The sequence below is a fragment of the Triturus cristatus genome, chromosome 2_1 (assembly GCF_964204655.1).
Source record: "Triturus cristatus chromosome 2_1, aTriCri1.1, whole genome shotgun sequence".
Lineage (NCBI taxonomy): Eukaryota > Metazoa > Chordata > Amphibia > Caudata > Salamandridae > Triturus > Triturus cristatus.
In genome coordinates this window covers 262,699,884-262,717,767 of record NC_140581.1, presented here as the reverse complement: position 1 = coordinate 262,717,767, position 17,884 = coordinate 262,699,884, and positions in this window count along the sequence as shown.

Sequence of the window (17,884 nt, the reverse complement as noted above, 5' to 3'; positions counted from 1 at the left end):
CCCACATCCTCAGCAACATCTCAGTGGCACAAGAGTAAGAGTCAGCCTTAGACAGCAAGGAGTACCACAATGAAAAAAAGTACATCGTTGAGCCTAACAGAAAGGAAAAACATGCAGACTACCATTATCAGCATGTTTAGGGCGGAGGGGCAGTACAAACGCAACCACCCAATAGCACGTTTGTACAATGTGAGGCTGGCTAAAATATTAGCACTGGACCTTCTCCCTTTTTCTTTTGTTGAAGGGGTGGGTTTTCTGGAATTTGTGACAACCATCTGCCCAAAATGGCAGGTTCCCAGCTGCTAATATTTCACCAGTGTTGCTGTTCTAGCACTACATCACAACGTGTTGGAATTGCTTGGAAAAGCCTTGAAGCAGAGTGCTGTTCAGAGTATCTACCTGACAACAGACATGTGGACCAGTTGCCAAGTTGCCAAGCCACTGGTTACATGTGCATCACTGCACACTGGATCTCTTTTGTGGGGGTTAGAGAAAAGATATCTGCTGGTGTTGATGCTGCTGAGATTTTTCATGCTACTGTAGCCATGTTAGCCATGGAGAAATCTCATACTGCTGCAAACATTTTGCATGAGTTTAACAGTAAGGTCTTTGAGTGGCTGCGCCCAAGAGGGCTTAACATTAGTTTTGTTGCCACGGACAATGGCAGTAATGTAGTTAGGGCCATGAAAGATGGTGGCTATTTCAGGGTCACGTGTTTGGCACACTGCATTAATATTGTTGTTCAAGACTTTCTGAAAAATGAATACAAAGTCAGCATCTTACTGGCCACCTGCAGAAGAATATGCACACATTACAGCCATTCTTTGAAAGCCAGGAAGCAGCTGAGGGTCATTCAACGTGAGCATAAAATGCCAGTCAAAGCACTCATCCAGGAGGTGCCAACGCGTTGGAGCTCAACTTATTACATGCTTGATCGTCTGTTTGAGCAGTACATACCACTCAATGATTATATCATGCAAAGATTAGGGGATCCTACTATGAGAGGCATGACCATTAAGATGGGACTTCATTAAATGCCTGACAGAGATGCTACTTCCTTTTGAGGTCTTCACATGTGAAGTCAGCAGGGAGGACTGTACTATGAGCCAAGCTATCCCATTGTTGCACATGCTAGAGCAACAGCTGAAGGAGGTGTCTGAAACGTACGCAGGTGTGGATGACAAACAAGACGCATATTATTTGGCCGACTCCTTAGCCGTCCGCTTATCTGAAAATACAAGGATTCAAAATAATATTGTGTCACATCAACATTACATTACTGCCACAATTTTGGATCCACGGTACAAGGTATTTCTGAACAGTAAGGCAGTAATTCCTTTTTCAGAAGTGGATGTTGCCAAGTACAAAACTTTGATAGCTGAGGAAGCCACTGGCTTCAAAAACGAACGGCTGGTAATTAGAGGCCTGCCACCCCAGGCCAGAACAAGTACTACAGGGCATCCAGACTCAAGTTCTACTTCAGAGCCTGAGAGTAGTGCGATTGCCTCCCAGCAGTCACCAACAACACCACTAACATCAACAACAGCAAGAGCAGGATCATCAGCCACAGTACAATCTGCAACTGATTGGTTTCTACGGCATGGGTATGGTAAGTCCAGTGCTGATGCACTGGCAAAAGATGCCAAGCAAATCGGAGCTCCCCTGAGCATTGAGCGTACGGTCCAGGCCTATCTGGATGACACAAAAGAGGTATTCATGGATCTAAACCCATTGGTGTATTGTATGGGAAAAGAAGCCAATGGACAGTGCTCAGCAGGCTGGCAATAAAGTATCTGACTTCCCCTGTCGAAAGGGTCTCTTCTGAGCGTGTTTTCAGTGCTGCTGGTGCCATTGTAACTGTGAAAAGGTCCAGTCTCTCGCCCAAAAGCGTGGAGAGGTTAACCATGATCAAAATGAATCAGCACTTTATACCACCAGAGTACAAAATACCTGAATCACAGCAGGATGAGGAGAGCGACTTAGGTGACGGAAGTACTGTGTTAGATGACCTACTTCTGATCGAACCACCAGAGTTTGAGGACAAGCTCCTTTTCCCTGAGAACTAGGCTTTCAAATTGTTACTTTCTTCCTTCCTTTACTTGTGTGTGTCTCTGTCTTTCTGGTTCGAATCATAACAAATCCATCACCACCGCCTTCTCTTTTTATTTCCATATTGGAGTTGCACCTCTGTGTATTTAACTGTCCACTCCACAGAGACCTGCTCCATCTTCCTGACTCGCCCTCAATACATTTCCCTCAAGCCAGACATTGGATGGAGAATAGTACAAGAAATGTTGCCTCTAAGAGTCCCTCCAGAAGAAGTGGAACATGACTATAGCTATCCTCCTTTTGTTTCCGAGCTGAAAACTCATCACTGTCAGAAGGCTACCGCCTCTGCAGGCATCCAAAACTCTTCACTGTCAGAAGACTTTCGCCAGTCGGCAGGCATCCAAAAGTAAACTCATCACTGTCAGAAGGCTACAGCCTCGGGAGGCATCAAAAGCTCATCAATGTCAGGACAGAAGGTACTTGGCAGAGAAAGACAAGACTCTTCGAAGAAACTTGGTGACATGTCACATTTCTGCAAACTCAGTTGACCAATGACCGCTACCCAGGCCGTGGTCCATCTCACAGCGCTGACCATGTGAACCAACTTCAACTGCAACAAAGTGCCACAGATGAATAAGAAAAATGAAACAGCGACTAATACTCAAAATGAATGTGGAGTAATAATGAGGCCACTGCCTCTGTAAACAAACACTCACCTGTCAGAATTAGGCATCTGACAGCCAAAGAGAAGAGCAAAACAGGTAATGATGGCATGCGTTGGATGCACTCAGAGTGATTGCTGTTTTTTATGTTGATGACATTGTGGATGAAGTCGAACTGTACTAGTAATTAATCTACCAACTAACAGTGACTCAAGTGACAGTCAATGTTTCCCTTCTTGTTGTTTAATAACCAAATTGTACTCCTACTACTGCAGGCCAATATCCATTTCATTTTTTAATATGGAATATAGACTTCCTCGGAGTCGGTACACTACAGACTGAGTTGGAGTTGGACAACACGTACAACACCATGATGATGACCATACTATCTTCGCAGTCAGTCAGTCGGATCGGAGATGATTGATGGAATAACTCGGGGCGTATCAAATCAAGTGGCATAAAAGGTAAATAAGTCAACAACCACAGCAGACCTACATGTCTGTGTAGTGGTGGAGTTGAGTAGTCACAAGTGTAGTAGTGGATGTATGACTGACAGCCGTGTGTTGATTTAGTATCTTACTTTGGAAAATGCTATGTTGCTGTATATGTGTCCTGTTTCAGGTTAATGCTGGAAACAGACTTGTTGTTTAATAACAAAATTGTACTTCTACTGCAGGGCGATCCATTTGATATTTGAATATGGACTCTGGACTCACTTGGTACACTACAGACTGAGTTGGACACCATGATCATGATGACCACATACTATACTCTTCGCAGTCAGTCAGTACTTAGGATCGGAGATGATTGATGGAATAATTGCGTTTCATGAAGTGGCATGAAAGGCAAACACAAGTCAGCAAGAACCACACAGACCTACATGTCTGTGTAGTGGTGGAGTCGAGTGTAGTGGTATGACTGACAGCGGTGCATTAGTCACTTAATTTTGAAAATGCTAGGTTGCTGTATATGTACTTTGTCTGGCTCTGCCAAAATTTAAGCTAAATGGAGGTTTGGTCACGGCCCAGTGCCGTGGGCCTGCTCTGTCCTGTTGTTGCTGTAGCTTAATGCTATAAACAGAGTTGATATGATGTATCCATGCCGCCTTAGTCTGAAAGTGTTCTCTTCTCTTGTTGCACTCCACCGTAATTGATGCATTTTTTTTATTCATTGATTTTTACATTTATCCCTTTTGTTTTTCCATTTACACTTACAGGCTGGCTTTTACCCTGTGCTATACTTGGAAAAACAATGCACACTTACCTTACCAATGAATCTACATCTGCCAGGCAGGCAGTGGCGTCACCCAAGATTGATGGATGGAGCATCCATGGAAGGGAGGACCAAAAGGAATGCCGAGATGCAACTCCCCATTTTGAGCAGGATAATACAGTAACAGTATCAACTTTCATCATCTTTTAAATAATTTGATTCATTTTGCGTCTTCAATAATTACTACCATGTGTTGTTGTTATTATAAATTATGTTTGCTCTCTACTTATAATTCATCCCTACAGCTATTTTTATATTTTCTTTGCTATCTTTAAAAGTAAGCCCGGTACAACAGAACACAAACTGTATGTAATCCGGGTCTCTATGAGGGCAGACAGGCAAGGCAAATTGCATAATATTAATATACTGCTGCCCTGTACTGTCTAATTGTCTAGTAATAGTCAGTAAGTAATACTTATCATTAACCATCAAGTTATCATCATCATGCATGCATTTCCTTTTTCACCCTTAAAGGATTTATGGTTATGGTAGTCTACAAAGATTGACTTTTGTTGTTTGTCCATGCGTACTGTTTTTCTTTGTCAAACCTTTCCCCAAACCCCCCTTCCCAACCATTCATCAAACACTAACCCTCTTCCCCCGGGCTGTGTGATTTATTGAGGTGTGACTAAATTAAATGTACACCAATAATTGATCACATGCTTGCTGGGGCGGATGTGGCAAAAGCAACACTAATTCAATTTCAAGGCAGGGCGAGGATCTTCTTCTGCTTGCCCACCCATGAGCAGTATATTTGCGAGGTAACTTTTTTACCAAAGGAACCTAATCCATCATCATTAATTGCCGGCATCGATTGGATTTGTCATCCTATTACACAGAGCACTAAAGGTTACGCTTGTGTCCAGTGTAGGCCTAGTTGAGTGACTCGACACAACTACAGTTTGTAACTTGTTGTACTAGGCTATTCCCTCCACCATTATGTTTTATTTACTTCGCTCTACTACTCCTCCCGGAGTCTCTCTTAGGCGACTGACTGTCTCAATTTCTTTTCTTGTAAATGCTACTGCCAGTGTCTACTACTACCACCACAACCATGGCATCTCCATTCTCTTCGGAAACCCAACCTGCATCGTCATGCAGCCACCACTGTGCCTAACCTAAACATCAATCACAGGTAAGAAAAGATGTTTGGGGGAGGTATAATAATGGACTAGGAGGAGAGACTGACAGTACTAGTAGGTCATGTCACTCAGTGAGGGGTACTGCATCTATCTGTTTGTGTCATACAAAGTCAGCCAATCATTTAAATCAAACAATGACTGTGGCCCTGCAGCAGCAAGGAAACAGTGTGACGTAAAAAAGTAACCCCACCCACAAAACATTAACCACATTGTATGTAAAGCATAAATATATAATTTAATCCCCTAACAAAAATAAACTATGTAAAAAATCCCACAATAACACCAGACCAACCCCTCTCCCTAACCTCAACCAATGTCCGAAACGAAAAAAGTCCAACAAATTAAATGTCCAATTGTCCATGTCCATAAATAAAGTGCAAACCCCAACGCCCGACTCCCACCCACCAAAAGATGCTATAAAAAAGGGGCAATCAAACAGCTATTTAGCGGCGGGCTCTTCGGATGTCAATCTCCGGGACCTTGACCCTCTTCTTAAGCTCCTCTACGTCCTCCTCCAGTCGCGCATTTCGGAGGAGCATGTGGCACGCATATGTCCTGCAGCTGCATCCACGGGGGGCAGCAGTGCTGGATGATGTTGATGGTGTGTGGCGGTGGGCGGCTGCCTGACCGCGGTGCTGTGCCACTGGAGGGGCCTCGCTGGGGCCTAGGGCATTGGAGGAGGCTGCAGCTGCTGCCGCCTCCTCCTCCTCCTCCGCCAGAACCACCAGCCGCCGGTACTCTTTATAGATGGCCTCCAGCTTCTGGCGCCGGGCCATGGCTGCCAACTCCTTCCTGGTTGGTTTTGGAGGAGCTATATCAAGAAAGAAAAAAAGACTATTACCAATACTCTTAGCAAAACAGTAACACAAAATTAATTCAACACATAGTGGCATAGTAGCACTAGTAAGCACAGTACATAACATTTATGGTATGTATCTGTCCTCCCACTTCCTCGGCCTGTAACAATTGTGGGAGTTTCAGGCATTATACTAGCACTGTGGACTCCAGTACAAAGTACACCAGTCTTCTTCTTCTCTCTAGTTTAGCGAAATTACATAACCTTGTTGTAGCCGGCATGCCAGTTCAGTCAGCTTGCGCCCAAGACAAACATACTTGAATCATGACGCAGACTCACGTTAGTTTTACTTACTACTGTCTGCAGGTGGGGAAGCTTGTATTTTTCTATCACAGGTCGCACTGGCCATACTCTCTCTGTTACATCAGGGGCATTTGCTCAATTTCACTTTCACCCTGCCTACTACAAAAAAGGCAGATTATATATCTGATCTAAAGATCATTGCTTATATATGGGACGACATGCAGTACTTTGTTTTGATTGATTGTGTAACCAACAGATAGGCCACCCCCCCGATGGCAGGCTGGCTGACACATTCGAAAATAACTTAACATAGGTAGGGAGTGGCCACGGAGTCAGAGGAAGGCGCTTGATAACTACATACATACACACTATATATATATATATATATATATATATATATGTATATTATCTACTGGCTGTTGCCAGTAGATAGTTATAGTTAGGACCGTGTTTCCATAGGAAATCTGAAAATTCTATTTTGAATAACTTTGGCGCCGGTTGATGAATCTTCGCGAAATTTTCAAAACTAATGGGGCGCTCCGCTCAGCTCCTACCCTGAAAGTCTCGGGGTGATTCATCAAGCGGGGGCCGAGAAAAAAGGGGGGCCCAAAACGTTTTTTCCCCATGCATTTTTCCATAGGACCTTTAGTCGAAGGTACAGCCCGAACGGCTGAACAGAATTACGTGAAATTTGGCAGAGAGGTAGCCATAAGGTCAAGGAAGTGCCTTTTGAAGGTCTCGTGTAAATCTGTTCAGTATTTCCTGAGAAAATAGCATTTAAAACCATATCAATATCTATACGCGCGCACCGTGCGCGCACTGTGCGCACACCCTGCCGTGCGCGAGCGCAATTCTGATTGGTTGTTAGATGTCAGTAAACATTCAAATCGGTTGTAATCAGGAAGTGGCGGCCGCCATTTTGTCTCTCGCAGTCTGAGGCAGTGAAAAACAAAGGTGGAGAACGTGAAAAGGGGGCAGGGTGGACAGTTCCTGACCCTCTAGCCCTTGTCAGGGGGTCACTGAAGGACCCACAAGGGAGAAAAAAATATTTATTTAAAAAACCGTACAAATTCACTTAAAAAACCATAGGTTTCACACACGTTATAGTTAGGAATTAGCATTTAAAAAACCTTGCAAATTCGCTTAAAAAACCATAGGTTTTACACATGTTATAGTTAGCTGGACATTTCCCTCGTAAAAAACCAATGAAATTCCCCCGTTATAGTTAGTGCAGGCAACTATAACTCACGCGACCGCAATCCTCTGCTGATGACGTCAGATATTACATCACTGATTACATATGTGTCTTTCTGAAAAATAAATATTTGTAATATATGTATAGCTAAAGATTAATGGAAGAAGACATGGGTAAATAGGTGTCTAAATACAGTGATGTAATATCTGACGTCATCAGCAGAGGATTGCGGTCGCGTGAATTATAGTTGCCTGCACTAACTATAACGGGGGAATTTCATTGGTTTTTTACGAGGGAAATGTCCAGCTAACTATAACATGTGTGAAACCTATGGTTTTTTAAGTGAATTTGCAAGGTTTTTTAAATGCTAATTCCTAACTATAACGTGTGTGAAACCTATGGTTTTTTAAGTGAATATATATATATATATATTCACTGAAAAACCATAGGTTTTAGGCACATTATAGTTAGGGGTGTGCGGAATTACCGGAAGTACCTTTCGCCAAATATCGCGAAACGGCACAAAATCTCCGCGATCTTGCGATATTTCGCGTGATCGCGGAGATTAGTGCTTCCGGTTGGGTGCCCTCGAGTCAGCTGTCCGTCATAGTGGGGGGAAAGGGCGGGAAGACGTTGCCCGCCGCTGGTGTGTGTGGTGGGGCTTCCATGCAGTTCACATGCCACTTGTTTAAAGGGCCAGAGACCGATCAGAGCAGCAGACGAGGAGACAGAACCTCCTGGTGTCAGGAACTACACGGGGATTGCGCTCGAAAAAGTCGTGGATGCACAGAGCTCCATCGAGGATCACAGCTAATTTTTGACGGGAGATAACTGGACTGGGAGTACTTTCTACTGGCTAATCAGTAAGTGCTACCTCGTTGGGTAAATGTATAGTGCTTTTCCTACACTACAACTGCGTAAAGGGCCAGAAGAGTTGTCTACAGTGACCATGTGTGTCTTTAACGTTGCCACGGCACCGACGGGCCCCGGGGTTCCGTGAGTCAGCTGTCCATCATAGTGGGGGAAAGGGCGGGAAGACGATGCCCACCGCTGGTGTGTGTGGCAGGGCCTCCATGCAGTTCACATGCCTGCTTGTTTATAAAGGGCCAGAGACCGATCAGAGCAGCAGATGAGGAGACAGAACCTCCTGGCGTCAGGAGTTACACGGGGGTTGAGCTCGAGAAAGTTGTGGATGCACAGAGCTCCATCGAGGATCACAGCTAATTTTTGACCGTAGATGTGGGGAGAAAAGCACACCTGCCCAGCCTCGACCTAGCTACTCCCGAATGTTTTGTGCTGATTAATGCGTTACTGAATTTGAGCTCCAACTCGGGCACCTGCTTTATTTATATCTGTAAGTGCTTCCTGTTGAGGTTTAATTTTTGTGACAGGAGCATCGTGCCAGAATGAATCCTGTCCTGCATATGTCCGTTCTGGTCGCGGATCGCGGAAGTTTCGACATTTTCGCGTTCCGCGTGGAACGCGAAAATGTCGAAATGTCGCAATTTTCGCGAGCGGAACGGAAATCTCGCCCACCCCTAGTTTTAATAAAGGAATTAGCATTTAAAAAACCTTAGAAATTCACTGAAAAAACCATAGATTTCTGGGGCGTTATAGTTAGCTGGACTTTTCACTCGTACAAAACCATTGAAATTCCCCCGTTATAGTTAGTTCAGCTAACTATGACTTGCGCGCCCGCAATGCACTGCTGATGACGTCACATATTACATCACTCATGACATGGTCAGTGACATCACTCATGCCATCACTGATGACATCTCAAATGACATCACTGATGACATCACTCATGACATCATCCAGTGAATGTGTGTTTTTCTGAAAATCACATATGTTTTATATATGTATATCTCAAGGTTGATGGAAGAATAAATGGGTATATAAGTGTCTAAATGGATTATTTGTTTTTGAAAAATTGATTGTATAACTGACTGATTAAGTGTATCTTAGTGAATACATGGCTTAGGGCCTTATGTAGGTAGCCTAACATTTACCACTTCATAAAAACCGAATTTTACCGATTCGGTATTTATGAAGTGGTAAATGCTATGTAGGTAATCAGTCGGTAAAAATTACCGATTCGGAATTGGTCGGTAATTTAGAATCGGTATTTACTGATTCGGTAATGGTAACTGGCTTCCCATTGATTCCTATGGACCAGGAGGCCCATAGGAATCAATTTGAAGCCAGTTACCATTACCGAATGGGTATATACCGATTCGGTAATGGGGGGGAGCACAATCAAGGGTGGCAGGGTGTCACAGTGACACCCTGTTGCACCCCTGATTCCTGCATGTGTGCACATGTGGCACACATACATGCCCTAAGGGCATGTATGTCTGCCACATTGCACACTTCTAAGTGCCACAAAATGCTTTTTCTAAGCCATTCGTCATTTACCACCAACTTTTAGTTGGTGGTAAATAACGAATCCACACAACACCCACACACTCCCCCTACATCTCATTTCAGGATTCGGTATTTACCGAATCGGTAAAATTACCGAATCGGTAATTTTACCGATTCGGTAAATTACCGAATCCTGAAATGTCCCCCCTACATACCAAAAGCCTGAATACCGGTCGGTAACGGGATTTTTACCGAAAATCGTCCGTTACCGACCGGTATTAGGCTACCTACATATGGCCCTAAGTGAGAAATGTTTAAATATGTAAATATCTGTATCAGTCTCTCACTTTGTGTATAAGTGGCTGCATGAGTTGGTGAGTAGCTACATGAGTGTCTATATAGGTTATTAGTTGGTTTTTGAGTATCAGTATGAGTGTCTGAGTATCTGTATGGTTTGGTGGGGGTATTACGTAGTGCATAGGTGTATGAATGAGTGACTCACTGTTTGTATGTGTTGAAGACAGCATGTGTGCAGGACTGTATGGGTGGATGAGTGTGTGCATGGGTGTGTTAGTGAGCGAATGACTGTCTCAATAGTGTCTTTATGAGTAACTACATATGTTTTAAACTAGTATATGTAACTATTGGTGTATATAAGTGAGTATATGTGAGAGTGAGAGATTGAAAGAGTTCCTGTATGAATAAGTATGTGTTTCTATAAGTGATTGTTTAAAAGACTAAGTATGTGTAAGTTTCTGTAGAAGTAAGTGTGGTGGTGTGTGTATAACTGTATATGAAAGTAAATGGATGTTTGATTCTTTATTAGCATGAGTGACTATGTGTGTGAGTAACTCTATGGATGAGTGGCGTTGTGTAACCGGATGTATAGGTGTATGAGTACATATGATGAGTGAGTACATGCATGAGTGACTGTATAGGACTGTTGGTGAATGAGTGGATGTGTATGTGGATCTTAGAATTACTGAATAGGTTGTTGTAACTGTTATCGGTATGTCAATTGTTTTGAAAATTTTAGTTTCTATTTTTGAATGTTTATATCAAAGGTTATAATAGGGGGAGAGGAGGTCTGCCACACTATCACAAGGATGATGTCATCAGTGATGTCATTTGAGATGTCATGAGTGATGCCATGAGTGATGTCACTGACCATGTCATGAGTGATGTAATATGTGACGTCATCAGCAGTGCATTGCGGGCGCGCGAGTTATAGTTAGCTGAACTAACTATAACGGGGAAATTTCAATGGTTTTGTACGAGTGAACAGTCCAGCTAACTATAACGCCCCTGAAACCTCTGGTTTTTTCAGTGAATTTCTAAGGTTTTTTAAATGCTAATTCCGAACTATAACGTGCCTAAAACCTATGGTTTTTTTTCAGTGAATTTCAAAGGTTTTTTAAATGCTAATTTCTAACTATGTCTACAGAGATAGGACATGTGAAGAAAGAAGAAAAAACGCACAGAAAGAAAAAAAAGAAATGCAGAAAGAAGCAACAGAAGTCCTCAAAGACGAAGAAAAGTGCAGGAAGAAGGATAACATGCAGAAAGAACAAACAGAAGAGCAGAAAGAAGCCTTGTTGCAAAATCATCCTGTACCCTCAACTTTTTCAGACGGATACTGGTGGTAACTGAGTCTGACTAACCAGTCCTAGAACCAGTGCTATGTTAAAAGACACTCAGAATACAGTGAAACCACCTACATACACTAGGGAACACTATGCGTTGGGATCACCGTGTGATCAGCATGACCTCCTCTGTAAGCCCCTAGTATATAATAGGGCAGGGGATTAAAACTACCTCTTAAAACGCGCCACAGGGCGTGTTTGCACACGTCACCTCAGGCCTGTCCCCTCACTTCCCCACTGTGTAAACATGCCCTGTGGCTGTTTTTAGTTGGGAGATTAAGTCCCCTTGAATCCTGAGGGTCCCTAGGGTCCAACTAGACCACTAGGTACCTCCAGTAAGCGCCACAGAGCTGCGTTGCAGAGAGATGTAAAAAGGGGCACATCCTAGACCACATCTCTGCAACGCAGCGCAGTGGCGCTTACTGGAAGCACCTGGTGGGCTAGTTGGCCCCCAGGGTCCCTCAGGATTGAAAGGGAATTATTTCCCCAACTTAAAACGCGCCACAGGGCGTGTTTGCACACGTCACCTCAGGCCCCGTCCCCTCCCTTCACCACTGTGTAAACGCGCCCTGTGGCCGTTCTAAGTTGAGAGATTAAGTCCCCTTGAATCCTAAGGGTCCCTAGGGTCAAACTAGCCCACTAGGTACCTCCAGTAAGCGCCTCAGAGCTGTGTTGCATAGAGGTGTAAAAAGGGGCGTGACCTCAGAACACCTGTCTGCAACGCAGCTCCCTGTTGCATACTGGAGATACCTGTTGGGCTAGTTGGCCCTCAGGGACCCTCAGTATTGAAGGGGAATTAATTTCCCAACTTACAACTGGCCAGAGGGCGCGTTTGCAGAATGCTTCAAGGAGGGGGCGTGGCCTCCGGAGCGATGCCGGTCTTTTATTTATTTTATTTTTTAAGAAGGAGGGCTGTGTGGCCCCCCTTCTTTTTCTAATTTACTGGCCCTGGGGGACCCCATCCCCAAGGTCTGCATCCTAATTTTTTTTGTTGAAAAAAATTAATTTGGCCCTCCCAAGGTCTTAATTGGCCCCGGGGACCCCAACCCCCGGGTCATGGCCTTTTTTTTTTTTATTCTTTAGGAGGGGGCTGCGTGGCCCCCCTCCTCAGGCCACTTATGGCCCTGGGGACCCCATCCCCCGGGGCCAGCCTTTGTTTTTTTTATTTAAAAAAAATATATATTTATAGAAACACCTAGGACATGCTGGACAAACCGTATGTACCTATCACAATGACGATTTGCGTGATATTCATTAAAAGGCGACTATGCATAGAATGAATCCACATGGAATGTATTTACACCGCTAGTGAAGCTCTGACGTGTCTGACGACCCACCGTGCCTAATCCCGGCGTCCCCGCCAGTGGGTACTCTCCAAGTAGACACCCTTGTCGTTTATTTATACAAACATGGATAGCTATTGACGGGCACATTTAATATACACGCACACCAAGCCATTCAAAGGGGATTCAACAAAAATTCGACCAAACTATGCAAGAAACCCCCCTCACGGTTAATAAAATACACATCCACCACCGGATGTGTAATTCTTTTTATTTTACTCTCTGGAAAGGAGATGAATCTCACTTGAGAGTCACAGCGTGCTCCGGGCTGAGCCCAATGCTGTGTTACACCCACCAGTGCCCGCCGAGTGCCTCACACCTCTGTGTTGTATTCCACCAGCTAGTGCGTATGCTATGACACTCTCTAGCCCATGTGCACTGTAACACCGCCCCGTGAATATGTCATGCCACACTTGCCTTTGCACGGGTTATATTGCCCCATCTAACGTGCCTTCCTCGATGCCTATGTTATACCGCACAACGCTATTCCATGCATATTACAATCTGGGACCCATATCTTTGTCAAGGTGCATTTGCAACGTTACACTCCCCAGCACATATTTTATATTACAACTTTAGAGACCAGTTAGGTTACACAACACTGCCCTGTGCATATTACACTCCAAGGCACATATTGCATAGCACACGCTAGTGCCTGTGCTATCTCGCGCTCTCCAATGAATCTGTCATTGCGCACAATGTATTGCATATCATATTTCAAGCCCCGGTTCATCTTATATCACACTTTTTGGTGCATAGTTTATACCATATACTATATCTAGTTTTCATTTTCAATCGTGCTCTCAGGACTATGTTCTATATAACACTGCTTCCACCTACCCTTTTCACGGGCATTACATTTTGCGATGGGGGGTGGAGGGTCAGGGGGTGTTTCTGCCAAGTGAGCCCGGAGTCACAGTCACAAACGTCCTCTTCTTCCTGAATAAAAGTGAGATTATGCTGCATACTTGTTCATATTTTAAGTAGTTCGCACAGACACACATTTTAAAAACAATAAAGTTCCTAATACCCACCTTCTCTGAACAGTTAGCTTGCTGCCCCATCCACCTCCTCCCTATCCTCTGTTGTCTGAATCCATGGACTAGCCTCCTCCCTCCTGCCATGCATGGTCTGATGTGCTGCCACTTCCCTCCATTTAGCATGATGTACCAGTCCACTCCACCTGCCCTCCATTGCCCAATTCTATGGCCCATCATTGACCTCCTGCTTAGCCTCTGTGCTTAGCTTGCCGCCCCTATTCTCCTTCCCCCTGCCCTCCGATGTCTTTGTGCATGCCCCTGCTCCATCCTTTTTGCCCATCATGTACTATGGACCTGCCACTCCTATCTACTCTGAGTGTTCTGTTGAGCTGCCACTCCCCTCCCACCTGCCTAGCATTGTCAGATGACTGTAACTTGTCCCTGCCACCTCCACCCTGCCTGTCCACATGACATGCCCCTATCCCCTTCCTCCTGTCCTCCAAGGTCCATTTTACTGCCACACCCTTCTGCCCTCCCTGGTCTGTTGTGCTGCAACTGCTCCTCCTGCCTGCCCTGCACGGTCTGTTGAGAAGCCCCTTCCCCTTCCCCTGAACTCTCTTGTCTGTGCCAGGTCCTGACACTCCCTTCTATCCTCCATGGTCCTTTGGCATGCCCCTGCACCCTCCTTCCTGCCCATCATAGCCATTGTGCTGCCACTAACCCTCTCGCTTGCCATGCATGGTCTTCTGTGCTGCCATGGCCCCTCCCACCTTCCCTGTGTGGTCAGCTAGCTGCCCCTGACCCCCTCGCACCTTCCCTCCATGGTCTGTGTGTATGCCATCATAGTCTCATTGTTGCTCTCCATGGTGTGTCTTGTTTCTAGTGCCCATCCTGCCTGACCTCCATGGTCATCTTGCTGCTCCTGCCCTGCCCCCTTGCCCCCAGCCCTCTGTTTCCATGTGCAGACCCCTATTCCCTCCCTCCTGGCTTGTCTGTTCCATTGTAATGCCCCTGATCCGTCCCTCCGCCATTTATGGTCTGTTATGCTGCAGCTTTCTCTCCTGTCTGTCCATTATGGTCATTTAGCTACCATTGCCTCTTCCCCTCTGTTCTCTGTTGTCCATGTGCATGGTCCTGTCCCCTCCCTATTACTTTCTATGGATTGTTGTGCTGCACTCCCGTCCCGCATGCGCTGTGTGGTGTATTGTGCTGCTGCAAACCCTGATGCACCTCTCCATATCCCTCCTGTCCTCTGTTATCCGAGTCCATGTCCCTACCCCAACTCCTCCTGCCTACCATGATCCAATGTACCATACTTGCGAACATTTTGAACTTGGTAAGAGGGAGATTTTGAAAAAAAACTGGGTTATTGATTTTCCCCTTTGAGTTACATTGAAAAAGAGGAGATTGTAGACAGGAGACGGATCAAATAAAGCCCATTTGAGCTTAAAAACATTGGACGTTTCCTCGGTGAAACGGGTCTGTTGGCATGTATGGTTGTACTACCACGGCCTCTTCCTTCTGCCCACAATGGTCTATTATATTGCCACAGCCTCTCTTGCCAGTCCTGTACTGTATTGTTGGTTTGTTGCCCCTGCCCCCCTTTCCACTGCCCTCCATTGTCTGTTGTGCTGCCACTGCCCTTCCTGCCTGCCCAGTGTGGTAAAATTGTTGCCTCTGCACTCTCCTACCTGCCTTCAATTTTCAGAGTCCGTGCCCCTGGCCTCTGCCTCTCAACAGTATCCCAATGAACAACTAGAATGCTAACATTCTATATTTATTACAAAAGTGTGGAACGCCTGACGTCATCTTGATGTAATCAAAGCTGTAATACCTAGAGTATTTCCTTTAGAAATTACATATATGAGAGGTTCTTATTTGCATCAAAATTATGGTTAGTGCTCTAAAAAACTAAAATGAGGACATATTTTCTGAGTTTTCAAATAGCGACAAAGAACTTTTAAATTATTTGTAATCTTTATGTTTTTTTATCCAGTTGACCACTTGATTAAATGTTGCACCTAGGGGAGAGGATGTGGTGTTACTTCCAGAGCTGCAGACTTTGCAACTGGGGAACCAGGTTGGAGTTTCTTCTTCAGCTCAACATTCTGTGATTCAGGTCAAATCACTTGATCTCCCCATGTCTACAACCAAAATGAATTTGATCTTGTGTGATGTAACCAATGCTCATGTAAAGCACTCCAATACCTGACAAGTCTGCACTATATAAAACTGCAAATACACAAAAAATAAGTGTTTTGCACACTTCTGTCATTGAGCTACATGTGGGCTACATCTGGGTGATATTTGTGCTGCATTTGGGCTCTTTTGTCTCTGGTGGCCATCTTGGGAGATTTATTTGTTATGAAGTTTTAAGTGTTACCAGTTTATTCCAATCAAGATGGCTTCAGGTGCGCCATACTTTTGTCATAAGTAAGACAGTAAGCGCTCTAGTTGTTCTTAAGAACACCCTGGGACATTCTGTCATCGGGCTATACTTGGGCTACATTTGGGTGATATTTGGGCTACATTTGGGCTATTTTGTCTCTGGTGGCCATCTTGGGAGATTTATTTGTTATGAAGTTTCCTAATTTCCTCTCTTACTGCAGTCTCCTCAGTGGGAATACTTTCAGTTTTTTATTTTGGTTCCATCAAGAAGGCATTCAGATGTGTCACACATTTGCCATAAATTCTGAATGTTAGCACTCTAGTTGCTCATTAGATCACTGTAGTAAAGCTACTGCTCACCAGGGAAGTCTGCTGCTGGTATTCAAAGTGCATGTGTCAGTCTGCATGTCAGAATTTGTTTATGAAATAGAAGAGGATTTGAGAAGTCAAAATGTGCCCTAATTTTTTTTTCTGCAGAACTAATCATAATTTCTATGGCAAAATGAACCCCCTCATTTTGTTCCTTTGTAAATTAAATGTTTTAAGTGTTACCACTTTATTACAATCAAGATGGCTTCAGGTGCGCCATACTTTTGTCATAAGTAAGACTGTTAGCGCTCTAGTTGTTCGTTAGAACACTCTGGGACATTCTGTCATTGGGCTATACTTGGGCTACATCTGGGTGATATTTGGGCTACATTTGGGCTCTTTTGTCTCTGGTGGCCATCTTGGGAGATTTATTTGTTATGAAGTTTCCTAATTTCCTCATTTACTGCAGTCTCCTCAGTAGGAAATACTTTCAGTTTTTTACTTTGGTTCCATCAAGAAGGCATTCAGATGTGTCACACATTTGCATAAATTCTGAATGTTAGCACTCTAGTTGCTCATTAGATCACTGTAGTAAAGCTACTGCTCACCAGGGAAGTCTGCTGCTGGTAGTCAAAGTGCATGTTTCAGTCTGCATGTCAGAGTTATTTATGAAATAGAAGAGGATTTGAGAAGTCAAAATGTGCCCTAATTTTTCTTTCTGCAGCACTAATCATAATTTCTATGGCAAAATGAACCCCCTCATTTTGTTCCTTTGTAAATTAAATGTTTTAAGTGTTACCACTTTATTCCAATCAAGATGGCTTCAGGTGTGCCATACTTTTGTCATAAGTAAGACTGTTAGCGCTCTAGTTGTTCGTTAGAACACTCTGGGGTATTCTGTCATTGGGCTATACTTGGGCTACATCTTGGTGATATTTGGGCTACATTTGGGCTCTTTTGTCTCAGGTGGCCATTTTGGGAGACTTATTTGTTATGATGTTTCCTAATTTCCTCATTTACTACAGTCTCCTCAGTAGGAAAAACTTTCAGTTTTTCACTTTGATTCCATTAAGAAGGCATTCAGATGTGTCACACATTTGCCATAAATTCAGAATGTTAGCACACTAGTTGCTTATTAGATCACTGTAGTAAAGCTACTGCTCACCAGGGAAGTCTGCTGCTGGTATTGAAAGTGCATGTTTCAGTCTGCATGTCAGAATTTTTCAATGAAATAGAAGAGGATTTGGAGAAGTCACTCAAAATGTGCCCTAATTTTTCTTTCTGTAGCACTAATCATACTTCCTATGGCAAAATGAACCCCCTCATTTTGTTCCTTTGTAAATTAAATGTTTTAAGAGTTACCACTTTATTCCAACCAAGATGGCTTCAGTTGTGCCATACGTTTGTCATAAGTAGGACTGTTAGCGCTCTAGTT